Source organism: Ranitomeya variabilis, chromosome 4 (genome assembly GCF_051348905.1).
Source record: "Ranitomeya variabilis isolate aRanVar5 chromosome 4, aRanVar5.hap1, whole genome shotgun sequence".
In the NCBI taxonomy this organism is placed as follows: Eukaryota; Metazoa; Chordata; class Amphibia; order Anura; family Dendrobatidae; genus Ranitomeya; species Ranitomeya variabilis.
Window position 1 is genome coordinate 265018858 of NC_135235.1, and position 17096 is coordinate 265035953.

General features: G+C 45.9%; 1 long non-coding RNA gene across 3 annotated transcripts; it reads left to right on the top strand.

Annotated features, from left to right (window-relative positions):
* The first annotated feature begins 259 nt into the window (after positions 1-259).
* On the top strand, positions 260-15082 carry LOC143764349 (uncharacterized). 3 transcript variants are annotated; one of them, XR_013213160.1, is made up of 3 exons: positions 260-435; positions 12431-12764; positions 14539-15082. It is a non-coding gene; the product is annotated as an uncharacterized LOC143764349 (long non-coding RNA). The 3 variants fall into 3 exon arrangements; XR_013213159.1 differs by lacking the exon at positions 260-435 and adding an exon at positions 3181-3314; XR_013213161.1 differs by lacking the exon at positions 260-435 and adding an exon at positions 4436-4498.
* Positions 15083-17096: the final 2014 nt, after the last annotated feature.

Below are 17096 nucleotides of genomic sequence, written 5' to 3' on the forward strand. Positions count from 1 at the left end.
ACTGACACTGCATGCGGGGAGTGGTAGTTTTACAACAGATTACTGACACTGCATGCGGGGAGTGGTAGTTTTACCACAGATTACTGACACTGCATGCGGGGAGTGGTAGTTTTACCACAGATTACTGACACTGCATGCGGGGAGTGGTAGTTTTACCACAGATTACTGACACTGCATGCTGTGCTAGGAATCTGTGATAAAACCACACTGATGTTTACACCACGTGACCCTGGACACGTCCACACACCTCACTCCAGGTTGTAAGCATCTTCATTTCAGGAGGGAGCGCGTCAGGAGTGGCTCCGGTAACTACACAGCACCCCCGGTAACAGAGACAGATGCCACAGGATGGGCAGACCGGGCACCGTGTGAGGAGAATGAAGACTCCTCATCAGTGACTCTGAGCTCCTGCAGCTTTAGGATGAGCATAAATAGGTAAGTGACGTCACTAGAGGGGGCGGAGTTCAGGTTCCCGACTAGACAAGTTCTGACTTATCGCAGTCATGTGACCCACAACCTCAGTGCAGTGCGTGAAACGTAAGATCCCGACTGGGACAGCGTCTCAAATTCCGGACTATCCCGCTGGATTCGGGACGGCTTGGAGGTTTGACCGAGTTCTGCACAGTATTCTCATCATCACATCTGTTGGAACCTGGGCTCTGTGCAGTCATCATCGTCACGTCTGTTGGGACCTGGGACTCTGTGCAGTCATCATCGTCATGTCTGTTGGGACCTGGGGCTCTGTGCAGTCATCATCAGATTGGACAGGACCTGGGTTTGTGCAGTCATCATCATCACATTGGACAGGACCTGGGTTCTGTGCAGTCATCATCATTACATTGGACAGGACCTGGGTTCTGTGCAGTCATCATCATTACATTGGACAGGACCTAGGTTCTGTGCAGTCATCATCATTACATTGGACAGGACCAGGGTTCTGTGCAGTCATCATCATTACATTGGACAGGACCTGGGGTCTGTGCAATAACCATCATCACGATCACATTGGACAGGACCTGGGCTCTGTGCAATAACCATGATCACGATCACAATGGACAGGACCCGGGCTCTGTGCAATAATCACTATTATCACATTGGACATAAACTGGGCTCTGTGCCGTCATCATCATCATCATCACATTGGACAGAACCTATATTCTGTGACTGTCACCCCTAAGCCTGCCTCTGTACATGATTAGGTGGCACAGCCTTTGCAATGACTTGGGTCCAAACACAATCATACACCCATTCCCCATCTGCAGCATGGCTGGGACAAGTAGTGCCCTGCACCTCACATAACTGCTCCTCCTGCACAATGTCAAGGACACTGCACCTCGGCATGAGCAAACTGAGCTCTGCTCAGTGTGACCTCATATAACGAGCTGCCCAGTGATGTGCGGGAGCCGGTGCTCACCGCTGTCAGCACTGAGCCGCGGGTACACAACGGTGTGCAGAGCCGCCCCGCTTGCTCCTCACCTGTTTCTGTGTTGCAGAGACCCTTGACCCTTCCGATTTGCAGCTAACAGGCACCACACGGTTGCGGGCAGTTTTATCGCAGGCAGCTCCAGCAGTTCTGCTCGGCGATTACCTGTTAAAGTCAGATCACATGACAGTGCCTGTCACATGGTCTGGGACTCACAGGGGGCTTTTTTGGGGGGGGATGGAGCGACGTCATTGCTGGGATTTATTAGCAGTGAGCGGCTGCAGTGGGTCTCTCTGGGAGGGCGAGGATGGGGTGCATGGAAGCAAGAAGAGGGGGGGTGGCTGATTCTCAGTGCAGTTTTGGGAAAAGTAAGATCCCTGCTGGGACAGAGTCTCAAAATCGGGACTGTCCCGCTGGATCTGGGACAGCAGGGAGGTATGCTCTTACTATTACTGGTATCCCGCTTCTCACACTCAGCAAGTATCTGCACTGCGGACTATATACCTGAAGCATCACACTCGTCGCCGCCGTGTGCCGCGTACACCCAGTACTTCTGTTATATACAGTCTGCTCCGTCCACCTAGTACACACAGCTCCACTCCGTACACCTTGTACACACATGGCTCCGCTCCGTACACTTCATACACACATGGCTCCACTCCGTACACATCTTACACACATGGCTCTGCTCCGTACACCTCTTACACAAGCGGCTCTGCTCCGTCCACATCATACACATGGCTGCGCTCACCTCGTACACACATGGATCTGCTCCATACACCTCTTACACAAGCGGCTCTGCTCCGTCCACATCGTACACACATGGCTCTGCTCTGCACACACGCGGCTCTGCTCTGTCCACCTCGTACATCCATAGCTCTGCTCCATACCCCTCATACACATGCAGCTCCGCTCCGTCCTCCTCGTACACACATGGCTCTGCTCCGTACACCTCTTACACAAGCGGCTCTGCTCCGTCCACATCGTACACATGGCTGCACTCACCTCGTACACACATGGCTCTCCTCCATACACCTCTTACACAAGCGGCTCTGCTCCGTCCACATCGTACACAAATGGCTCTGCTCTGCACACACGCGGCTCCGCTCTGTCCACCTCGTACATCCATAGCTCTGCTCCATACCCCTCATACACATGCAGCTCCGCTCCGTCCTCCTCGTACACACATGGCTCTGCTCCATACATCCTGTACACACATGGCTCTGCTCCGTACATCCTGTACACACGCGGCTCTGTTCCGTACATCTGTACACACGCGGCTCTGCTCCATCCACCTCGTACACACGCGGCTCCGCTCAGTACCCGTGTATACACGCGACTCCGCTCCGTACCCCTCGCACACACGCGGCTCCACTTAGTACTTCTCGTACACACACACGGCTCTGCTCCATCCACATCGTACACAGGCGGCTCCACTCCGTACTTGTGCAGACACACACGGCTCTGCTCCGTCCACATCGTACACCCCGCACACACGCAGCTCTGCTACATCCATACTGTGCTGTGCCTGCAAAAGAGGAGACAATAGTGTCTTCTCCTCATGGTCCTGCATGCTCCATTCTGGCTGCTGTCTGAGTCCTCCTGTGTGCCAGCTTCTTCACTGCTGTGACTGACCGTCATGATATGCAGGTACACGGGGACTCAGAGAGCAGCCACAATGGGGCACACAGGAACTGCGGCTGCTGGAGCTCACTGATCTTCTTGCTAAGCTTTTGCTGCAGAAATTACCTCAGTCCAGGAGGAAGTAAGCAGGAGGACGAGCTGAGCTCTGAAGGAGAGCAGAGGGGGGGACAGAGGGCGTGTCCGCTGCTTCTCACCAGCACAGTGTGCAGGACAGGAAGATCCCGGCTGGATCCGGGATGGTTGGGAGGTATGGACGAGTGCTCTGTGAGAAAACATCGCATAGCACTCCGACCAGTGTTAATCTATGGGGCAGCTCGCATCATCGTCATTTTTTCTCAGCCGTATTTGACGTGCGTGCAAAATCGCAGCATGCTCTGACTGTACGCGTATATCGTCTGAGACTCGCCAATGAAAGTCGATGGGTGTGTTGGTTCCAATTTCCTGCTGGCTCTCCAACCCCAAGTATCATAGAGAAATCTAACGGATCCTTACACATATACTAAAGCAATACACATCCACACCCACATACAAGCCATGAGTCCACCCTTGCTCCTTTGTAGTAGAATGTCCAATCATCTTCTGGTAATATGAGAAATTACGCTTGCAGTGGTCATCATTTTCCCCTGGATGGTGTCCTTGGATTTAGGATAAAGTCCTGGTGTCAAAAGGCCTGAGGGCGTTCCATTTAGGCCTGAGACTAGATGTCCTCCTGAAGAACAATGGCTTGTAATTAACCTCCACATGGAATGTGTGGCAAACAGAAGATGTTCAGTTCAGGAGCAATAGCTTATACTCCCAACACCACAGGGGTTATGTATCGTCCAAGAGGTTAGAGACACAATGTCCATCTACAAAGGAGATTCTCAATAAAGAACAAAAGACTTCACAACCCAGGACATAATTGCCTTCCTGTGCAATCACATTATGGTCAGTGTCTTTGATGTAGGATTTAGCTGTTATGTAAAGGTACCGTCACACTAGGCGATATCGCCAGCGATCCGTGACGTTGCAGCGACCTGGATAGCGATATCGCTGTATTTGACACGCAGCAGCGATCTGGATCCCGCTGTGAAATTGCTGGTCGCTGCTAGAAGGTCTGCACTTTATTTGGTCGCTAGGTCGCCGTGTATCGCCGTGTTTGACAGCAAAAGCAAGGATACCAGCAATATTTTACACTGGTAACCAGGGTAAACATCGGGTTACTAAGCGCAGGGCCGCGCTTAGTAACCCGATGTTTACCCTGGTTACCAGCGTAAAAGTTAAAAAAACAAACAGCACATACTCACCAGCGCGTCCCCCAGCCTCTGCTTCCTGACACTGACTGAGCGCCGGCCCTAAACTGAAAGTGAAAGCACAGCGGTGACGTCACCGCTGTGCTGTTAGGGCCGGAGCTCAGTCAGTGTCAGGAAGCAGAGGCTGGGGGACGCGCTGGTGAGTATGTGCTGTTTGTTTTTTTAACTTTTACGCTGGTAACCAGGGTAAACATCGGGTTACTAATCGCGGCCCTGCGCTTAGCAACCCGATGCTTACCCTGGTTACCCGGGGACCTCGGCATAGTTGGTCGCTGGAGAGCGGTCTGTGTGACAGCTCTCCAGCGATCAAACAGCGACGCTGCAGCGATCGGCATCGCTGTCGCTATCGCTGCAGCGTCGCTTAATGTGACGGTACCTTAAGAGCTGAAGGAATGTTCATTGCTCTTATAATACATAAACTGTCCATGTTGGCTCCAACAGGATACGAGAAAAACTTGGACACCACACGGACCATCCGTGTGACTTGCGACAAATCCGCACACATTTTCCTCATTTCAGCCCATTGAGCCATTAAATTCAAAGGGGGAAATCAGTGAGAAATATAAAGCCATACGGATACATAGGTGCGAGACAATCATATCATCGCACTGCAAACGCATTGCACACGGATGACCATACGGAGAACACTTGTGCGACTCTCGGCAGGGAGACTCGGACCAATTTTCCATACATTTAGTCTGACTCCGGCTTGAGAGATATAGAGAAAGACTATATGAGAGAGAGAGAGAGAGAAAGAGTGAGTATGAAAGAGAAAGAGAGAGCATGAGAGAGTGTCAGTGTATGACAGTGAGTAAGAAAGATTGTTTGACTGTGAGAGTATGAGAGCGAGTATAAGGGTGCGTGTCCACCATCCGTAATGACGGCGCTTTGGACGAAGTGGAAAACCCGCGCCGCCCCCTTCTGTACGCGTGGTGATTCCGGATGTGTTCATTGCGCACATCCAGAATCTTTGCTCCCCATACATAGGGCCCTGTGATTTACCTTGCGGCGACAGAGCGTCGCCGCAAGGTAAACAGACATGCTGTGTTCTAAAAAGAAGCGCCGCATGTCGGTAAATGCAGGGCCGCCGGATGCGTGTTCACACGCATAGTGGAGACGGGATTTCATAAAATCCCCTCCACTATGCTGTAACATCTGGACGCTGCGGGTTGAACGCTGCGGCTGTACACAGCGTTCAATCCACAGCTAATCCAGATGTAATCCTGAACGTGGACACATACCTTAAGAGAGTGCGAGCAAGAGAGTATGAGAGTGACAGAATGAGCGTGAGTGAGTGTAAGGCCGGAGACACACTGGTGCGAGATACGGCCGAGTCTCGCTGGTTAAAAGCAAGCTGTGGCGCCGGCACTCCGGAGCGGAGCGTGCAGCTCCATGTATTGCTATGCAGCTGCACGCTCCGCTCCGGAGTGCAGGTGCCACAGCTTGCTTTTAACCAGCGAGACTCGGCCGTATCTCGCACCAGTGTGTCTTCGGCCTAAGAGAGAGTATGCCGCCTCACCAACCACCCGAGCTGCCGCCTCACCAAGCTGCAGCACACTGACCTCCTGTCTCTTCCCCATTTTCCCGAAGAATGTAAGTCCGCAAGGACAGGGTCCTCTCCCCTCTGCACCAGTCTATCACTGTAAATTTGTTTACTGTAAATGATATCTATAACCCTGTACGTAACCCCTTTTCACATGTACAGCACCATGGTGCTATATAAATAAATAATGAGAGAGTAAGAATCAGAGTATAAAAGAGAGCAAGAAAAGAGTATGAGAGAGAGTGAGTGTTTGAAAGTGAGAATGTAAGAGAGTGAGTATGAGATTGAGTGAAAGTATAAGAATCCATCAGAAGGGGTTAAATAATTTTACAAGCAGAAGCCTGCTAATGCAGCCGCCCCTGCCTGTAAAAAGTGGGGAATGAATGGAAAGCAGGGGAACGTAGCTCCCTAGACTTGCGGTGCTGCGCCCCCTGCTGGCATAAACTCATATGAACTCAAGTGTGAGAAAATATTCAGAAAAATGATAATTACTTACGGGTAATTTGATTTTCCAGATCCATGACGGCACCTAACGTGAGAGATGGTCCCAGCCCCCCAGGAACAGGAAACCTGCATAGGAGATAAAAGATGGGGGCGGCACCTCTCTCCTCAGTTTGTTGACAGAGTACGTAAGGTAACCGCTTTATTAGTTCAGGTTTAATGTAAAATTACATTTATTACTATAGTTGCCTTAGGCATAAATACATTTCCCCATCAGATTTTAACTCTCTGCACATATTTTTCTTGCCATATATACATATTATAAAGAATTTTTTTTTATATATATATATACACACATACATACATATACATATACATATATATATGCCGTCATGGATCTGGAAAATCTAATTACCCGTAAGTAATTATCATTTTTTCCCTTCCCCATGACGGCACCTAACGTGAGAGGAGAAAATAGAAGGAGACTCCTAGGGTGGGACAACAGCCTATAAGACTTTCCTCCCAAAGGCAAGACTTGAAAGCCCCAAGTTTAACCTATAGTGGTGGAAGAAGGTAGAGGGTGAAGACCATACCGCCGTCACAAATTTGTTCAATCAACGCGTTTGCCCTTTCCGCCCAGGATGTGGCGATAGCTCTTGTGGAGTGCGCTGTCACCCCTAGTGGAGGGCACTGCCCTGCAGATGAATAAGAGAGTGCAATAGCCATGCGGAGCCAGCGTGCAATAGTAGATTTTGTGGCTTTTTTATCCCTGTTTGGTCCCTGAAAGGAAACAAAAAGGGCTGAAGACTGTCGGCCATGATTTTGTAATTTCCAGATATTGGATTAGGCAACGTCTGACATCAAGGCAATGAAAGGTTTGTTCTCCCTGGGATTTTGGATTGGCACAAAATGAGGGTAAAACTATCTCCTGGTCCCTATGAAATTTTGAATTCACCTTCGGTAAGAAGGCCGGGTCAGTTTTGATTATTACCCTGTCCTCCAGGATAGTAGTGTATGGAGGATCAATAGAAATAGCCTGGATCTCACTAATGCGACGTGCCAACGTCAGGGCCACCAGGAGAACCGTTTTTAGGGTTAGAGATTTTTCTGATATGGAGTTAAGAGGCTCAAAAGGAGGAGAGGTTAAAGCCTGGAGTACTAAATTTAGATCCCAGGGAGCAACCTTAGGCCGAGGTTTAAATGGCCTGGCTGTGATGGAGGCTCGGATGAACCTGTACACCCAGGGGTGATCAGCTAGTTTTTGATCAAATAGAGCGCCGAGACCTGCACCTTTAGAGTGCTGGTAGATAACCCCCGTTCCAGACCTTTTTGGAGGAACTCTAAAACTTCCCTTATTGGGACTTTGAGTGGTGGTTGATGGACGACGCCCTGAGAATTCTAGAAATTTTTCCCAGATTTTCTGATATTTATTGGATGTAGTTTTTTTCCTGCTAGATAGCAGAGTAGAAATTAACGGAGCTGAGAAACCCTTAGCTAGCAGGAGTCCCCTCTCAAGTTCCAGGCAGTGAGATGTAGACTGCGTACTTGAGAATGGAACACTGGACCCTGGTGTAGTAGATTTGGCACATCTGGAAGGATCCACGGGTCCGACCTGTTTTTCCCGAACCCCGAAAGGAACGCCGGTTATCATACCATCGCCGCCTTGAGAAGGGGGGAGGCGGGAAGTGTTTCTTCTTATCAGCAGCCTTTTCTAAAATCTCATCTAGTGCTTTGCCAAACAGATATTGGCCTTCACAAGGGACTGCACACAATTTGACTTTAGACTGAAAGTCAGCTGACCAGTTCTTAAGCCATAATGCTCTTCTACCAGAGTTGGAGAGGGCACATGCACGGGCAGAAAAACGTACTGAGTCAATGGCGGCATCTGCCAAAAATCCTGCCGCATTTTGAAGTGAGGGAATTACCTCTAGGAGTCTTTCCCTTGGACATTTGTCCTTTATTTGCTCACCCAACTCCTCTAACCCCTTAATCATGGCACGAGCTGTACAAGTGGCGGCCACTCCTGGCTTAAATGCCCACGTAGATGCCTCCCAGGCCGATTTTAAGAAGGCGTCCACCTTTTTAACAAGGGGATTTTTTAAAACCCCCATGTCTTCAAAGGGAAGCGCTATGCCCTTGGAAGTACTCGCAATAGCCGAGTCCAATTTGGGTGCTTTTTCCCATTTATCGCAGACTTCTTCCTCAAATGGATATTTTCCCTTAAGGGCCTGAGGAACTGACATTTTCTTATTTGTTTTTTTCCATTCTTTTTTAATTAAATTTAACACGTTATCGTGAAATGGAAAAACTCTGCGTTTTTTTACCTCAAGGTTACTAAACATAGAATCTTGGGTTGTTTTTTGTTCTTTTGGTGTTTCAACCCCAATATGGATCTGACTAGTTTAAGTAGTTTTCCCACATCCTCAGCCAGTACATACGGCCGACCACACTCTTCATCTGAAGAGTCTAAGGGCCCCTTTCCACTTGCGAGGAAAACGGACGAGTGCAATCCGATAAAAAATCGGATTGCACTCGGACCAATGTTATTTAATAGGTGTCTTTTCATTTGCGATTTTTTTCTCAGCCGAAATCGGACTGAGAAAAATCTGGATCGGCTGAGAAAAAAAAAATCGCAGCATGCTGCGATTTGCTGCGAGTCTCGGACGAGACTCGCCAATGCAAGTCAATGGGTGAATGAAAAAAGCGCATGGAATACGGAACATCCGTATTCTGTCCGTTTTTTACGGATACATTACCATTCTGTGGCATAGAACACTGTAAAATGGTCCTGTAAATGACTGTATAAAAATAGTTGCAGAGAAAAAAAACGGATTGCCTACGGATGTCATACGGATGTAAAACGGATGGTGCGATTAAAAATCGCATTGCACTCGCATAACACTCGCATGACAATCGCATACTCTACATCCGTTTTTTTGGTCCAGATTACGGACCGTTTTTTCTCTTGCAAGTGGAAAGGGACCCTAAGTCTGAATCATCATCAGGTGGCAATTCCCCTGGTTCGCCTTCTGATTCTAAGTCAGAGACTCTGGCAGGTCCGGGAGGTGGATTTTCGGCGCTATGCAACCCATGCTGTTTCATTTGCTCCTTTACCGAGACCTTTACTTCATCTCTAATGACAGACTTTATATTTTGGAGTAGTGATGAGGACTCCTCGGCCACCGTCTTCTCTATACACAAGCGACAAATCCTCTTGTGATAAGTTTTAGGGAGAGCCCTGTCACAAAGTGCGCAGACCATTTTTTTGCTTGCCTGTAACCTTCCTCCCCTGCACAATGTAATACAGAGACAACGTATTAATGATAAGTTATGTTCGCCTTACAAAGGCACTCACCCACCGACCTTTACCACGGAGGTCTGTGGAACGTCCATCAGTACCGACGATTCTGCAGTCGGGTCCGCCATGTTGAAGAGGCTATCGGCACTGTTGGTTGTGCCTTGCCTCTTAATATAGCACAGGGGAGGGAGCGGTGTGAGCGCCCCTGACTTCCTTCCTCCCGGGAGTATCAGCACAGCGCTCTCCTCAGCGTGTGACGCTACTTCCGGTCGATCCCGGAAGTACATCCATTCACCCCGGCGCCAGCCTAGTGATGGGACACGCTTCTTGCCCCGGCCCAGCCTCCAGCCAGGAGAGGACACCGGGGAGCCCCCGCGGGAAGGACGCCACCAAATGCAGCTCTCACCGTGAGTAACGTGGCCGTATATGCCGCCAGCTGCTCCCGCCTTGGGCCTCGTTCCCCAGACCGGCACCTCCAGAGAGATCCCTCTGGGACGATGTCGCAGGTTCCCCATAGGAACAGGAAACCAAACTGAGGAGAGAGGTGCCGCCCCCATCTTTTATCTCCTATGCAGGTTTCCTGTTCCTGGGGGGCTGGGACCATCTCTCACGTTAGGTGCCATCATGGGGAAGGGAAAAAATTCCAACGCTCGAGTTCATATGAGTTTATGCCAGCAGGTGGCGCAGCACTGCAAGTCTAGGTAGCTACGATCCCCTGCTTTCCATTCATTCCCCACTTTTTACAGGCAGGGGTGGCTGCATTAGCAGGCTTCTGCTTGTAAAATTATTTAACCCCTTCTGATGGATTTACATTGACTAACGCCGGACAGGTATGGGATATTGTTGTTTTTTTATTTTAACTTTGTTTCAGGTGACAAGGGTCTTCAATTGGATTGAGCGTTTAATAAACTATTTACACCATCAGGTGTCTATTTCATTAAAATACTTTTTTCCTAATCTGTGTGTGTGTGTGTTTTTTTAAACCTTTATTAATATTGGATTAATAATGGATAGGTGTCTTATTGACACCTCTCCATTATTAACCAGACTTAGTGTCACCTTACAATAGCAAGGCGATATTAACCCTTTATTACCCCATATCCCACCGCTACTCGGGAGTGGGAAGAGAGAGGCTAAGTGCCAGAATAGGTGCATCTTACAGATGTGCCTCTTCTGGGGTTGCTGGGGCAGATGTTTTTAGCCAGGGGGGCCAATATCCATGGTCCCTCTCTAGGCAATTAATATCTGCCCTCAGTCACTGGCTTTCCCACTTTGGTGGAGAAAATTGCGCGGGAACCCACGCCAGTTTTTCTGTGATTTAACCATTTATTATAACAGCTAGAGCCCCCAAATTTAGCACACAGACACTTCTAACATTAGTAGTGAGGAATATGAAAAAAAATAAGGGATATGAAATGGTTTACTGTATGCAAACCATGTCTCATATCCTGTTGGGTTTGGGAAGGAGATAGCAAAAGCCGGCAATTGAATTACCGACATTAATTTTATCTGTTCTATTCTAACCTGTCAGTGTGATTTTACTGTACACCGCACTGAATTACCGGCTTTTCTATAGAACACCGGTGCATATTTCTCACAAGTCACACTGATGGTCCATGTGTAATCTGATTTTTTCTCGCACCCATAGACTTGCATTGGCGATTCTTGGCCGAGATACGCTGACAATCGCAGCATGCTGCGATTTCACTTGGATCCTGAATACGGCTGAGAAAACAACGGATAATAGGAGCTGCCCCATAGATTAACATTGGGCCGAGTGCTATGCAATTTTTTATCGCATTTTTATCGTCCGTATTACGATCTCGTGTGACTCCGGCATATGAGAGAGAGTGAAAAAGAAAGAGTGAGAGCAGGAGACTGAGTGAAAGTATGAAAGAGTGATAGTATGTGAGAGTGAGAGAGAGTACAAGAGTGAGTGTATGTGAGAGTACGAGAGAGTGAGCAGGAGCGTATGTGGAGTATGTGAGAGTAAGTGAGGGTATGAGAATATCTTGAAGCGTCTTCTGCTTGTACATTATTTTATCCTGATCTAAAAAAATAAATAAATAACTGGATAAACACAGTTTAATTTTTAAGGGCAAGTTCACACCAGGTGTTTTTCAGTGTTTTTTTTCTGCAGCAAAATCTGATCTCTTGGCAGGAAAAAAAAACAGGATTTCCTTGTTTTTTCTTATGGTTTTGATGCTTTTTTTTTTTTTTTTGCTGTGTTTGTGACCTGCTAGATTTGTCTCTTGTGAATGCTGATAAAGTTTAGTGTTGAAAAAAAAAACCTTTTCTATAGAATCAGGTTTCAGCACACAAAAAAACGCAGCAAAACCTGATACTGGCGTTTTTTCACCATCACCAGCCATTCATTTCAATGGGTGAAAAATGCTGAAAGAAGTGACACACACGCTCTATGTCCAAAAAACATGCAAAGCACAAAATACTGCTGACAAAAAAAACCAATGTGTGCATGAGATTTCTGATATCTCATAGGGTTTACTGGTAGTGTAAAATGCAGCTGAAAATTTGCGTAAAAAAATAAAAAAAAAAACTTTAAAAAAGCTGCAGAAACGCCCAGTGGGAACTTAGCCTTAAACATTAACGTCTAAGGGAAATAAATAATAAGAAATATTTAACAGATCTGGTTTCTAACACTGCGCAGCTCCAGAACGTTAAGAAAGATCTGTTAAAAAAAAAAAAAAAGAATACTAAAGTGTGCGTTTTTATGAAAAAATGTTTTAAGTGTTTAACAGATCAGTTTTGTTTCCTGGAAATATTAACAGAGCCTAACAAGATCCGAGGAGTCACCTTATGGACCCCAGAAAGTTTCATGTACTTACCAGAGCTCCTCTGCTGCGGAGTGGTGGACGACAGAGGACGTCACCTCCTGAAGATTTCACCTCCTGAAGATTTCTTTAGTTTCGTTTCTGGAGATCAGCTCTTGGAGGTGTAACCAGGTTTTTCTACTGCATTGTAAAAACTTTTAATAGTCTGTAAACTGCTGCTGATAAGAGATTATTTGTAAAAGCGCCGACAGCTTCTCTCACCGCCGGCAAACATTCATCGAGAGGTCAACGGTAAATGGATAACACCTCGGCCAACAGTCGCTACAAAATGGTAAGTATTGATTTGCGCAATAAAATAAGGCTCAATAGTACATTTGTGCCACTGTATCCAAAGTTGGCTTCCACAACATAAATGAAGCTGGGAGATACAAGGCCGCATTTAGGGTATGTTCACATCTGGAATATTTACAGCAGATTTTTCAGCACCAAAATTAAGAGTGTTGGCAGAAAGATGCCACTTTTGTGTCACTTTTTTACCTGCAATTTTTATGAGCCTTTTTTTTCCTATTCATTTGAATGGGTGAATGTTGCAGAAATGTTGAAAGAATTGACAGGCTGCAGATTTAAAAAAAACAAAAAAAAAAACCCGCTTTGATGTGAAGCATCAAAGTGGTTTTTTTTGCTTGTTTGTTTTATTATCTAGGTCGTTGTCTTTTATCTAGGTACTTGTGGAAAAAAAAGTGCAGCCTGCGAGCAAGCCATTGCCAACCTTCCAGATTTATCAAATGTGGCAAACTAACCTCTTAAGGACCAGGAGAGTTTCCATTTTTTTGCGTTTATTCCCCTTCTTCTTTCAAGAGCCGTAACTTTTTTTATGTCGACATAGGTGTACCAAGGGCTTGTTTTCTGCAATACCAGTTGTCATTTTTAATGACGCCAATCAAATCAAAATGTGTTTTATTACGCTCTCAAGTCTTTCCATGATACAGAGCATAACAAACGTAGCTAAAAAAAAACAAATTAAAAAAAACAAACCCACGACATATGCATACACACACACACACACACACATATATATTACATACATAAACACACACATTACATACATTTGCACATTACATACACACATATACATTTTATAGTCACGTCTCCTGCCACACAGCCACTCTCCACTTCTGTCTTCAGGCTATATGCCCACGTTGCGGAATCTGGTGCCGATTTTTCTGCACCTTTTTTGAAAAATTCGCAGGTAAAACGCACCGCGGAATTCCTGCAGATTTTGTGCGGATTCCTATTGTGGAGCAGGTGTAAACTGCTGCGGAATCCGCACAAAGAATTGACATGCTGCGGAAAATACAACGCAGCGTTTCTGCACAGTATTTTCCGCACCATGGACACTACCATGTAAATCTATGGAAAACCAAATCTGAACTGTACACCACATGGAAAACTGCTGCGAATCCGCAGCAAAGTCTGCAACGTGTGCACATAGCCTCAGGAGTCTTCATCAGCCATGTCCTGGCATCTTCGGCCCCTCCAGTCACAACATCTCAGACCTCACATGTGGCTTAATCCTGTAACTACTTCTATGAGTATTATAGGTCCTAGTACAGCCATAAAATAATACGTCTTGTGTCAGTGCAGAGAAGATGAACTCTGAAACCACATGCAAATTAGTCCGTAAGTGCATTGGGGAGGAGCATTAATGAACTCGCCCCTCAAGCACTTCAAGGTTAATTTCCATGTGGCTTCAAAGCTTGATTTCTCAGCACTGACATATCGGATTACTACAATACAAGAAAAATGTTATTGTTTTCCTAGGACCTGCACAGTCATACCAGTAGTTTGATTACTAACCATTGTGTAGTGATGCGTTTTAGAGTAAGAGTTGTGGATTAGTCAAACATTACACAAAAATCAAGTTAGAGAATTTATAGATCTGCAAAAATGATTTATTAAGTAATAACGACTTTTTTCTGCCGTTAAATGCTACTCAATTGAAAAATTATATGTCACTTTTGATATAAACACATCTTTCGGGAAATGAATAGTCGTTATTAATGATAATACTTTACTCAGTAAATTTTTTATATATTTTTTTTTAGGTCCCTTAATTTGAAATCCCACCAATCCCTCCAAAGACGTCTGAGAAGTGTGCAGCGCAGAAGACAAGAAAGCACAGAATGAAGTACAGATTCAATACAAAGTCTGTGGCCCCAATTTATCATTTGCAATTTTTTGAAGTCACTTTTTTTTGTCGTCACTTTTTTTTGTCCTGTGGTATTCACTGACATTTTTTGTGCAAAATTCTTCAAAGTGCTGCAGGGAAAAAAACAAAATTGCTTTTTTTTTAATATTTTGTTTTGCAACTTATTTTATTAGCACAAAGTCACAAAAATCCTTGAAAAAAAAAATTGCAAATAAAAGTTCAAATTGAGCACTTGAAGAGGGGGTTGGTGACGGAGCAAGATTTTCCATTTAGCTAAAGTCATATTTTATTAATTTGTCTGAAGCACTGAACTGGCAAAGTTGTAGATAGATAGATAGATAGATAGATAGATAGATAGATAGATAGATAGATAGATAGATAGATAGATAGATAGATAGATAGATAGACACATACATATAGTACAGATCAAAAGTTTGGACACACCTCATTTAAAGATTTTTCTGTATTTTCATGACTATGAAAATTGTACATTCACACTGAAGGCATCAAAACTATGAATTAACACATGTGGAATTATATACTTAACAAAAAAGTGTGAAACAACTGACATTATGTCTTATATTCTAGGTTCTTCAAAGTAGCCACCTTTTGCTTTGATGACAGCTTTGAACACTCTTGGCATTCTCTTGATAAGCTTCAAGAGGTAGTCACCGGGAATGGTTTTCAATTCACAGGTGTGCCCTGTCAGGTTTAATAAATGGGATTTCTTGCCTTATTAGGGTATGTGTCCACTTTCAGGATGGCCGGCGGTTTGGACAGAGCGGAAAAACTTGCTCCGCCCAAAGCCCCATCCCCTTCTGGAGACGCGATGATGCCGGCATCCGGCATCATCGCACCCCACACATAGGGCCCTGTGATTTACCTTCTCTCGGCGCAGCGGCGCTGCAAAGTAAACGGACATGCTGCGATCTTAAAAGACGCGCCGCATGTTCGGAATCGCAGGGCCGCCGGGTGCGTGTTTCATAAAATCACCTCCACTATGCTGTAACATCTGGACGCTGCGGATTGAACGCTGCGGCTCCACGCAGCGTTCAATCCACTGCTATTCCGGATGTAAAATGGCACGTGGACACATACCCTAAATGGGGTTGGGACCATCAGTTGTGTTGTGCAGAAGTCTGGTGGATACACAGCTGATAGTCCTACTGAATAGACTGTTAGAATTTGTATTATGGCAAGAAAAAAGAAGCTAAGTAAAGAAAAACGAGTGGCCATCATTACTTTAAGAAATTAAGGCCAGTCAGTCCGAAAAATTGGGAAAACATTGAAAGTGTCCCCAAGTGCAGTGGCAAAAACCATCAAGAGATACAAAAAAACTGGCTCACATGAGGACCGCCCCAGGAAAGGAAGACCAAGAGTCACCTCTGCTTCTGAGGATAAGTTTGTCCGAGTCACCAGCCTCAGAAATCGCAGGTTAACAGCAGCTCAGATTAGAGACCAAGTCAATGCCACACAGAGTTCTAGCAGCAGACACATCTCTACAACAACTGTTAAGAGGAGACTTTGTGCAGCAGGCCTTCATGGTAAAATAGCTGCTAGGAAACCACTGCTAAGGACAGGCAACAAGCAGAAGAGACTTGTTTGGGCTAAAGAACACAAGGAATTGACATTAGACCAGTGGAAATCTGCGCTTTGGTCTGATGAGTCCAAATTTGAGATCTTTGGTTCCAACCACCATGTCTTTGTGCGACGCAGAAAAGGTGAATGGATGGACTCTACATGCCTGGTTCCCACCGTGAAGCATGGAGGAGGAGGTGTGATGGTGTGGGGGTGCTTTGCTGTGACACTGTTGGGGATTTATTCAAAATTGAAGGCATACTCAACCTGCATGGCTACCACAGCATCTTGCAGCGGCATGCTATTCCATCCACTTTGCGTTTAGATGGACCATCATTTATTTTTCAACAGGACAATGACCCCAAACACACCTCCAGGCTGTGTAAGGGCTATTTGACCAAGAAGGAGAGTGATGGGGTGCTACGCCAGATGACCTGGCCTCCACAGTCACCAGACCTGAACCCAGTCGAGATGGTTTGGGGTGAGCTGGACCGCAGAGTGAAGGCAAAAGGCCACCAAGTGCTAAGCATCTCTGGGAACTCCTTCAAGATTGTTGGGAGACCATTCCCGGTGACTGCCTCTTGAAGCTCATCAAGAGAATGCCAAGAGTGTGCAAAGCAGTTATCAAAGCAAAAGGTTTTTCAAAAAACTTTGAAGAACCTAGAATATAAGACATAATTTCAGTTGTTTCACACTTTTTTGTTAAGAGTATAATTCCACATGTGTTAATTCATAGTTTTGATGCCTTCAGTGTGAATGTACAATTTTCATAGTCATGAAAATACAGAAAAATCTTTAAATGAGAAGGTGTGTCCATATATGAAGAATGGCGAGACCAGTCAAGGACAATCCTCAGACCACCTCCAGAGAGCTGCA